Source organism: Globicephala melas, chromosome 6 (genome assembly GCF_963455315.2).
Source record: "Globicephala melas chromosome 6, mGloMel1.2, whole genome shotgun sequence".
Classification (NCBI taxonomy): Eukaryota; Metazoa; Chordata; class Mammalia; order Artiodactyla; family Delphinidae; genus Globicephala; species Globicephala melas.
The window spans coordinates 10,512,669-10,523,717 of record NC_083319.1 but is presented as its reverse complement, the minus strand read 5'-3'; the positions used below and the strand labels follow the sequence as shown (position 1 = coordinate 10,523,717).

The following is an 11,049-nucleotide window of genomic DNA, read 5'->3' as shown; positions in this document are numbered from 1 at the left end:
GAACTTTAGTTAGTAATAATGTACCAAGATAGGTTTATTAATTGTAACAAATGTACCATACTAATATATGCATAGCTGGGTAAGGAGGTACATGGGAACTCTCTGGACTATCTTTTAAATTTTCCTGTAATTCTAAAACTATTTTTAAAAATAAAATTTATTTTAAAAGTAATAAAAGCATGAATGCAAGGGCACAAACTTTACCTTCCACTTTGGGCTCCAATATGGCTCAGCTATCACTGGCTCTATCCCCGCCTCATTTGAATGGAAGGTCCCAATATTTTGTATATTTATTTCAAGATCATAGATGTGTTTCCACTGAATTTCAGGCAGGATTTTTCCCCAGAAGCAATCCTGAATCTGTAAAAATACTACAGTATGCTATGATACCAAGCAGTCAAACCCCTCAATAAATGAAAACTTTGTTTAAAAAAACAAAATCAAACATCATCTACAAAGAAGAGCCAATTTGAAATTCAGTAACTATAAAATGATACTTTGGAAAAATTGCTGGTAATTTTATTTTAAAAATTAAAAATCATACACTATTAAAAGTGTCTTTAGAAAAAGTCACATGTATCAATGTTCATCTTTGCAGTTTTTTTAATGCTAATACACTAAATATACACTAAATGCTGCCATTTTTTCCCTTCCAAATAAATATTTTATACATACACCCCCCCCAAAAAAGCCAGCTGCTTTAGACTGATAGGGAATTCCACAGTGAATCAGCGAATTCCACGGACCAATCGCCAGACTTAATTTGCTGCACAATGTGTGCCCTGGTTGAAGCAATGTTTTGTGGAATACCATGTTGGTGGATAAGGCATTCTGTAAGTCCAGGGATGGTGGTATTGGCAGAGCATTTGGGCTGGGAAAGCAAATCCATACTCAGAAGAAGTATCTATGCCAAGGAGAGCAAAGTGCTGCTTCTTCTATGATGGAAGTGTGCTCTGTAATCCGTCTGCTACCGGGGACGCTCTGGTCTCCCTGGAGAGTGGTGCCATATAGCAGGCTCAGGGGACTATTGTGATGGCCTGTGGAAGAGAAAGGGAGTCCAGGTCCCTGTGGTCTAGACTATGCAGGAGGGCCGGAGAACTGGTGAGGGTATATTACTGGCCCTGCCCACTGGATGTAAACTGCTGCTGCTAAGAGAAGAGGTACCAGATGTACTGATGAGCTCCAGCCAAGAAATGACATCAGAACAATAGCTGCGATTAGAATCACCACCTGATGGGACTTCCCTGGTGGTCTAGTGGTGAAGAATCCGCCTTCCAATGCAGGGGACGCGGGTTCGATCCCTGGTCGGGGAACTAAGATCTCACATGTCGCAGGGCAACTAAGCCCACGTGCCACAACTAGTGAGCCCGAGTGTCACAAACTACAGAACCCACACACCACAACTACAGAGCCCACATGCCACAACTAGGGAAGAAAACCCGCACGCCACAACTGGAGAGAAGCCCATGCGCTGCAGGACCTGGCGCTTCTGAAGAGGGACTCCAGAGCCAGGGTGTCTGGGCTCAAATTCCAGCTCTACCACGTACCAGCCTCATGACCTTGAGCAAGCTACCTCTCTTGGCCTCAGTTTCCCCATCTGTAAAATTGGGATAATAATAGTAGCTACCTCACAGGGTTGTGGTGAGGATTAAATAAATTAATATTTGTCAAGAACATAGAACAGGGCCTGGCACGTAATAAGTCCTGTATTAGCATTTGTTTACCCCCACCCCCCATATATATACAATTATTAGAAAATGTTTGAGAGTAATTTGAGCAGCACATATCAATTTTTTTTAAGATTTATTTTTTATTGAAATATAGTTGATTTACAATGTTGTATTAGTTTCTGGTATACAGCAAAGTGATTCAGCTTTCTATATATACATATATATACATACACACATACATATATATATTTTTTTCATATTCTTTTCCATCATGGTTTATTACAGGATAAAAATATGGAACTCTTCTCGAATGTGATGTCATCCTTGTGCTGATCTTCTCTAACTTGTTCCAATTTTCATATATGTGCTGCCAAAGCAAACATGCACATAGAAGGTTTTTAAATGTGCGGCAGCCACTCCGCAACCCCTTTGTGGAACCTCTCTGATGGACGCCTTCAGAGTATCCATAGTGACAAATATTTAAGAATGCTTCTTGGGCTTCCCTGGTGGCGCAGTGGTTGAGAGTCCGCCTGCCGATGCAGGGGACACGGGTTTGTGCCCCGGTCCGGGAAGATCCCACATGCCGCGGAGCGGCTGGGCCCGTGAGCCATGGTTGCTGAGCCTGCGCGTCCGGAGGCTGTGCTCTGCCAAAAAAAAAAAAAAAAAAAAAGAATGTTTCTTGGAGCATTATTTGTAAGGACAAAAAATTGGAAACAACACAGAAGTTCATCAGCAGGGGAGTGGTTAAATAAATTCTGGACATCCCCAGATGGAACACCATGCAGGGATGAAAAGAGTGAGTCGTGTGTATGAGGCTGAATCATCTGAAATTGCTGACATTTGGCCATTATTGATTTGCAAAGTAGTGATGGCAATTTCAGAGGATTCAATCTAATACTGTGAACTTGTATTAGAGTAGTTTGAGCTGTGGTGACAAACAGACCCAGAAGTGTTATGGACAAACAGAACAGAAGTTTGTTTGCCGCTAAAGTAACAGTCCCAGGTTGGGGGGATGAAATAAATGATGGGGGGGGACGTCTTTTCCATGAGGTGATTCAGGGACCCAGACTGAGGAAGAGTCTGGTATCTTCAACGGGTATTTTTCCCAGGCTATGTGTTAACTCCGGCCAGAAGGGAGAAGGAGCGCCCAGGCGCATGAGGGAGGCTTTATGACCCTGGCCTGGACGGGCACCCCTTACTTTGGCTGGCACTCCATTGCAGACAAATTAGTCATATGGCCACACCTACCCACAAGAAGGCTGGGAGATGTGCTCTAGCTGTGTGTATGGGAAGCAGGAAAGGTAGGTTTTTGTGGATGGATGGGTGCCTCTGCCCCATTACTCTCTAAGCCTCAGTGTCCTTATCTTTATTATGCGGGTAATAATAGTAGCTACTGCACAGTAAATGGCATAATATGTGTGCATTCAGCAGAGCCCTTGACCCACAGTGAGTGTTCCGTAAATATTCAGGTGGCAGGCTACCTCCCAGAGGTCCCTTCTGGAATCGAGTTCCAATTGCCCACAGGCGTAACTTGCCTGACTGTGGCAGACAGCATTTCCCCACATGCTCTTGTTACGGTGGGTCACTGACATTCCCCTATCCTTGAACCTGGGCAGACCTTCATAACAGGTGGTGGAGGTGATACTGCCTGACTCCTGAGGCTGGTCCTAATGGGCAACATGGTTTTTGCTTGGCGTTCTCTCTCTCTCTCTCTCTCTCTCTCTTTCTCTGTCTCATGCATGAGACGGTTACTCTTGGAACCTAGCCACCATGTTTCTGGAACCTAGACCACCTGAAGAGGCTGTGTGTGGGGATTTCAGCTGACAACCCCAGCTAGGCCCCCAAAGGACAGCCAGCATCCACTGTCAGATGTGTGAGCAGGGAACTTTCGGGTGACTCCAGCCCCAGGCTTTGAGTTTTCCAGCCGAGGCCCCAGACATTGTGGAGCAGAGATAATTCATCCCTGCTGTCTGCATTCCTGACCCACGGGAATCAATAATCAAATAATGATTGTTGTTTGAAGAGACGAGATTTTGGAGTAGCTCGTTATTCAGCAATAAATAACTGATAGAGTGATGCACTTTTTAGTCTTCCCTTTCCTTGTCTTATTCCCCACTCCCCTTCTTGTTTCTCCTGGGACCACCTCCCACATCACCCACCTGCACCCACCTGTCTCAGGGTCTGCTTCTGGGAGACCCAGCAAGGCAACACATTATTTGGAGAAGATACATGTAGAAAAATGACAAATGGAAAATTATTGGATGCCTCTTCGGGAATGAGTTTGAGAAGCAGAAACTTTACTTTTTATTGAATTATTTACATGTTAAGCAATTCTTCATTATAATTTTTAAAAGTATAAAAAATTTCCATAAAACCTTGAGTCAGGTCTCATCAGATCCAGTGCTGGACCCAGTGAGCGGATCTCTGAGCAGGTGAACTTCAGACTTTTTGTACTCGCCGGCAGTGGAGCTGGGGTGTGGTGACATTTTCCTTTTTTCAATGCTTTAAATAAACTTTAAAAATTGTGGGGCTTCCCTGGTGGCGCAGTTGCCGATGCAGGGGACACGGGTTCATGCCCCGGTCCGGGAGGATCCCACATGCCGCGGAGCGGCTGGGCCCGTGAGCCATGGACGCTGAGCCTGCGCGTCCGGAGCCTGTGCTCAGCAACGGGAGAGGGCACAGCAGTGAGAGGCCCGCGTACCGCAAAAAAAAAAAAAAAAAAATTGTGGTAAAATATACATGACATTTACTATTTAACCATTTTAAAGTGGCTTCAAGTATATGCACATTGTGGTACAACCATCACCACCATCCATGTCCAGAACTCTTTCATCATCCCAAGCTGAAACGCTGTACCCTGGCCCCTGGTGGCCACCATTCTCCTTTCTGTTTCTGTGAATTTGACTCCTCTAGGTCCCTCATATAAGTGGAATCATACAATATTTATCTTTTTCTGTCTGGCTTGTTTCACTTAGTGTGGTGGTTTCTTAAGTGGTCCCAGGATAACTTGCCTGGTCACCGCCATCCATGACCACACTTCCTGGCACGAGACCTGTACTCGCGCTGCACAGGTATGGCTGGTGGGCATGGCTGGCAACGTGGCAGGCAGACGGACTGGTCCAGACTCTTTGCTGCAGACGAGCTCACGGTGCCTCCCCTTTCCCAGTTCCGAGCAGAATTGCTGGGCGAGGGTTAATCAACATTCAGTCATGTTTCCAAGTTTAAATGGAGCATTTGTTTAATTATGTGTAAGTAGCAATACATTGTGGCCATTATCTAAATCACTATTTTATTTCCTGGATGTGGTTTCATAATGCAGGGTTTCTGCTCCAGCCTAGCATCATTAACAGAGAAGTTAATGAATATAAAAGCGTAAAGGCTAATTACACTTTAATTTACAATCATGGTCTCATTTTGGGACCACATGAAATCTGTTTTGAAAACAATTAAAAAAAAAAAATCCGCTCTTGCCCTGGTAAATGGAGGGACCCCGGCCAGGAGCCCAGCTCTGCCTGCCACGTAGTGGCTGAGCGGCATTGGCTGGCACCGATCCCCTCCCTGGCGCCGTTACTCGGAGGCTGGTGAGGCCAAGTTCAGCGCCCTGTGACTCTGTCTTTTGTTTCCAGCAATTTTCCTCTTGCCTTCTTGTGGCTGCGGGGAAGAGTTGGGGGAGCCCCATCTGGGGCACTGGTGGTCTGACCGTGCAGCTCTGATGTGGCATCACATCGAGCCATGACGGTTGCAGTTACTTAGTGGTTTTAAAAGTGGTGGTGATGGAAATTGGTGGTGGTGATGGGCGAAAAGCTGACATTTACTAGGTTCCTACTGTGTGCCAGGCACTGTTCTGGGTACTTTTATATATATTATTTATTCCTTGAAATTGCTCATCAATGGCAATTAGTCTCCCTGAAATTTGAATTCATTCCTCTGAAATGTTTAATGAAACTATGGAATCATTGTTAATTTTCTTAGGATAATAATGGCATTGTAGTTATGTAGAAGAATGTCCTTATTCTTAGGAGACGAAAAGAAGTTTGTGGGTGAAGGGTCATGATATCTGCCACTCACTTCCAAATGGCCCAGGAAAAAATATTATATATGTATATATATTTATATATAAATGTTATATATTTTAATATGTATATATATTTTATACATGTATAGAGAGAAAGAGAGCGAGAGAAAAAGAGAGAGAGAGTGAGAGACAAAGAGACAGAGATAGAGACGCAGAGAGAGAGACAAAGAGATAAAGGGCAAAATACGAATCGGTGTTGAATCTAGATGGAGGGTATACAAGTGTTCATTGTGCAATTCTTTCAGCTTTCCTCTTTTTCTCCCAATTGAGGTAAAAGGTCCATTTAATTAAGCCCAGCATTTGTCCGTATGATTTTGCATTATGGATTACTGGAGTCTGGAATAATAATTAATCAGGTAATCGAATAATAATTAATTAAACAAATATGCAAAAAAGCAAAATAAAACCACAGAGGGGATGGCCCGCAGTGGGGCTTCTGAAACCCTCAATTCAGGCTTCCCTCGTAAAGAACAATCATTTAAGAACATCCCACCAGCTCCTGAGCATTTATGCTAGGGCGGGCAGCAAACGGCCCTCTTAGTATTAGCTGAGCCACCCACAGGAATTCATCCACAGGAAATATCGGGGTAGGGCTCCAGCATTATTCATGTTAAACTTAACAGTAGGGACAACGGAAATAGAAGAATCTGAAGAGAAAACAATAAAGTGCATTTTAAGACTTTCTGTAATTTCTACACACGTTTGGGGGAGGCTCTGCGTTCCCCACCCACGTGGGGCGGGGCGGCTGGCAGCCGTATGACTCCACCCCCTTGGCCATAGCTGATTGGATCAGGACAGACCCTGGTACTCAAGCTAGGCCAATCAAAATGCCTTCCCCAGGAATTTGGAAAAGGGATGAAGGAATCCCGATTCAGTCTGAATCTGGGAGCTGTCAGCTGCAGTCTTCTGCCGGGTGGGCTGAGGAGCCTGTGTGAAGAGTATGCAGCAGCCCTCACGGAGAGAGCCGGAGAGCCCTGAGGGAGAGCCCTGAGGGAGACCCAGCAACCTTTCCAGGCCATTGGTCCTGTCCTTGGATTTCAGGAGACTCCACTGTAGTGTTCTGTTAAACTCCTTTTTTGTCAGTCTGGCTTGAATGGGTTTCTGTTACAACCAAAATAGTCCTCAGATAGTAAGCATGTATTATTTTAATAATATGAAGGAAAGGAATAGAAATCACAGCCATTTACTGACTGGGCTGGGCACCTGGTGCTGTGCGTCCCTGGGCCTGTGCAAACGCCCTCAGATCCATGCCTGGTTACTCCCGCTCTGCCCAGGTCCCTCAAATGGCCAGTGGGAGGCACTGGGGGAGACAGGAGAGCAGGAGAAGGGAGAAGCCAGGGTATCTTTTCCCCCTGTTGCTGTGCCCTGGGCAGCCTCTGGTAGGGACCATGCTTCCTCTGCAGCTCCCCTCTTCCCCACCATGGGCCCTCCTTGGTTCCAGCTTCCACCCCGTGGCCCCTGTGAATCCCATCTCCTCCTATTGTGCTCCCCACACAGGGGGGCAAGTGGCTACCTACTTCAGTAATCTCTGGGTCTCTGCCTCATCCCGTTTGGCTTCTCAGCTCTTATGTCACCTGTGTAGTTAATTCCCTGGATCAAATTCCCCCTGTTGAAATACTGTTTTCCCGGTCTAATGCTGACTGAATCACATATATTATCTAATTTTACTCTCGAAATGCCCCTCTGAGGGAGATATTAGGATCCCCACTTTGCAAATGAGGAAGCTGCTGCTCAGAGACGCTAAGTAACGCGCCCCAAAGTCACACAGCTTTGCCACGACACTCAGAAGCTCTTTGAACTCATTACTATATCGTACCAGAATGCTTTGTATAGTCACCTCGTAGTTAGAAAGAAAAGTTATTAAAGACAAACAACAAGAAACAAATCCTGGGTAAGTGCAGTACTGATACAGAGTGTCTGGGGTGGCCTGCAGGTCTGGGAAACTCTCTCAGGCAAGTCCAGCCTCTCTCAGCCCTGGGAGAGCACATGGGCGGGACCTGGAATCCCAGGCCTCAACTTAGTAGCCAGAGCCCCTGGGCATGAGCCTCTGAGCCCAGTTCTCTCCTCCATCATGACAGAGAAGTCAAGTTCAAAGGTCAGTTCCCTGCAGAGCTGGCATGAACACACCTCAGGCAGCGATGGCTTTGTGACTGCATGGTGGTCATAGTTCCTGCCTGTAGCCTGGCATGGAGTCACCCCCGATAAGCCTGTTCAGGTCTCGTGCCTGTGTCTCATCGCTCTGGGGCCTCAGCCAGGAGTGCAGATGCAGAAGAGGGACATGGACGCTGGGTCTCAGCACTGACCCACCCCTGTCCCTCCAGTTCCAGGACCAGTTCCACCTGTTCTCACTGACTTAGGATTTTTCTTGCTTCAAAAAATATGTTCATTTTTAATATCTGTGAATGGTTTCAGCTTGAAGGGCTGGTTCTATTTTTTCCTGACACATATGAAATGAAATGTGTAACTACCAAAGGAAAAATGCTCTTGAGAGATCATGGGAAACAGCCCCTCCCAGGCAGGCACTGATGTAGGGGCCAGGCAAACTGTGCCCCCCCTGTTAGTGGAATCATCCTGGACAAGTGACTTCTCCTCTCTGGCCTCAGGTTTTTTACCTGTAAAGTGGGATAACCTTGGTCCCTACCTCAGGGGTATTGCCAGGGACCCTTCAGCTAATTCAGAGGCCTGGGGGATGGGCACCATCTATGGTTATTATTTTGTTACTGTTTTGTTATTATTGCCAGCAATCTGTGGCCTGAGTTGGTCCCTTGTGGCCTAGGGAAGTATAGGCCCAGAGTCCAGGGCCTCCCAGATGCCCCAGGCCAGGTGCTGGGGTGAGGGGTGGGCAGCCTCCCTGCCACGGAGCTGCAGAGGGAAGTGCTGCTGGGTGCTGGCACAGGGACTCTGCAGCCCTTACTGAATGGCCTCCAGTCTGGGGCAGTTGGGAGGCTGCTCCTGACTCCCTGGTGACCTTCTAGCTCCGGCACCTGGCAGCTCCTTCTTTCAGGTCTGACCCCTTTTGTGCATCCAACACAGATTCCCCCTTTGGGCACCTAGGGAATTAGCTTGAGCCTGCATTTTGGCATCAGAGGGACCTGGTTGCAAGTCCTGTCCTGCCATGCAGGAGCTGTGTGACTCTGAGCATGTTGCTTAACTTCTCTGAGGCTCTGTCTCCTCAGGTGACATGGCAGTGATGATGATACCCACCTCCCGGGCTCAGCCACGTAACAAGTCCTTACTATTGGCTGGGCCAAGGTGGGTGTTGGTGAAATGATGGGGATGCAGCCCGGAGCAGAGGGACCTGGCAGTCTAGAGGGGAGAGTTGCTATAGTAACAGTAAGAATGGCCACATTTATTGAGCTCTCACCGTGGGCAAGGTGTACTGCTAAGTGCTGGATGTTGACTGACTGTCCCACTGTTACCAGGAACTTATGGGGAGAGTGGATTGCCTCACATCAAAGCTTACACGTTGTGAGTGGACAAGCAGGGATTCGAACCCAGGCTGGGCTGACTCCAAGTGTGGACACAGAGTCCTCTGTGATACAGTCTCCAGCTGTGTCAGTTTCTTCCACTGGACCCCGTTGCAGGGTTAGGTGAGGATTCATGGTGACATCAGTCACTCCTTGAGGGTTGTGGTCCAATGGGGGAGACTTTGGTACCTTTGAAAGTTCTGAATCTAAAACATTTGGGGATGGGGCACATCTGATGTCACCCCTGGGGGCAGTCCCCTTGCACCCCTCTGCTGGCAGGAGGCCCCCTTGTCTTGCTTAAGCCTCTCTCAAGGCTGGTGGGATGGGCAGCTCCTTGCCCCTTTTGGCTTGATTCTCCTAGAGCTGCAGTACAGTTATCAGGGTTGCACGCAGAATGACCCTATGGGCACTCACGACCCCAGGGGCACATATCATAGACATGGCAGATTTTCTGAAGTTAGGACAATTTTCTGAAAGATGGGAATAAATTGGAAGTAAAGGTGCCTTTCCTAATTCTCACAGACATGCCATGTGAACCAGAATCATTTCTACTTTGGGAGAATGACACCTCAGTCCAGTGAACTCCCACTCATCTTTCAAAACCCAGCTCCAGTAATCCCTCCCTGGGAAGCCTCTACCCTCTGTGTAGGAGTCATTGCCCACTTCTCCACCTGGGGCTCCCTCAGCCCCTCCCTCCCCTCTGCCAGGCTGAGAGCTGCCGGGTGCAGTGATGGCTGCATTGGATGGGACTCCACTTGCCCCCTAGCCCTTGCCTGCCCCAGGAGAGAGTCCATGGGCATCCCAGAAGGCCAGCCTGGGCCTGAGCTCGGGGGCCCTATGGAGTTTCATGGGCACCTAAAAAGTTGGATCCACTTCCATCCACTCCCATTTTGCAGATAGAAACACTGAGGCCCACAGCAGGGAAGGACTTGCCTGAGGTGTCACAGTGAGTTGGGGGCCCAGATCTCCCGACTCCCCACCGAGGCTGTGGCACCACTCCTGGTGGGGAGGCAGCCAAGGGACGTGGGACAGGCTGGCAATGGGGACAAGGACATGAAGATACCTCCCCCACCCCCTCCCGTGGTCCTGGAAGTAGTTTCCAGGCAACTTCCTGGGGGAATTCCCCACATGGAGCCAGGATGTCCGACTCCTTGGAGACCGATTCACTGGTGGAACTGTAAAGGGAGCCGGTGCTGGAGTCTGGGCTCGGGGTCTGGGGGCAGAAGTGAAACCTTACCTGCAGCTGCCCGGACCCAAAGTGACCCTCCTCCCCTGCCTGCCGAGAACCCCCCATCTCTAGCTTCCCTACTCATTCCATTCACTTCATCCTTCTGAGATTTATTCCCGGGCCTCGGAGCCTGAAAATAATTTGCTGACAAAGCCCCGTCCCGGGCAGGTGCTTTAATTGGTTTTGTGGGAGCAGGTCTGGGACCATCTATTTAGAAGGAAATAGAAATTATGGCGGTGCTGCCCGTCCTTTCCCTGTAACGGGTACTGTGGAGTGTGTCTATGTGTGTGTGTGGTGAGGGGAAGGGCAGCTACAAGGAAAGCAGAGGCCTGGTCACAGGGGATGCAGTGATTGGGCGGGGGTGTCTGGGGACACGGGGCAATGACAGTAGGGGCTGCAGGCCGGCCCCCTCCTCAGCCCTGGCCCAGCATTGGAATCAGAGCAGGGCAGCTTCTCAGCCTCACAGAGCCCACGGCGAGGAGAAGGCATGGGGACTAAGGGGGCCCAGGGGCAAGGACACGGCTGGGCTGAGCTCTCAGGAGCCTCGTCCCCGTCCTTCCTCAAGGACACCCTAGCGCCTGGCCGGTGGGCACCTTCTAAAACACAAAT

At 48.4% G+C, this 11,049-nt stretch overlaps 1 pseudogene; it reads right to left on the bottom strand.

Moving 5' to 3' along the window:
• Nucleotides 1-1,958: 1,958 nt before the first annotated feature.
• LOC115854686 (U6 spliceosomal RNA) lies at nucleotides 1,959-2,049 on the bottom strand (annotated as a pseudogene).
• Nucleotides 2,050-11,049: the final 9,000 nt, after the last annotated feature.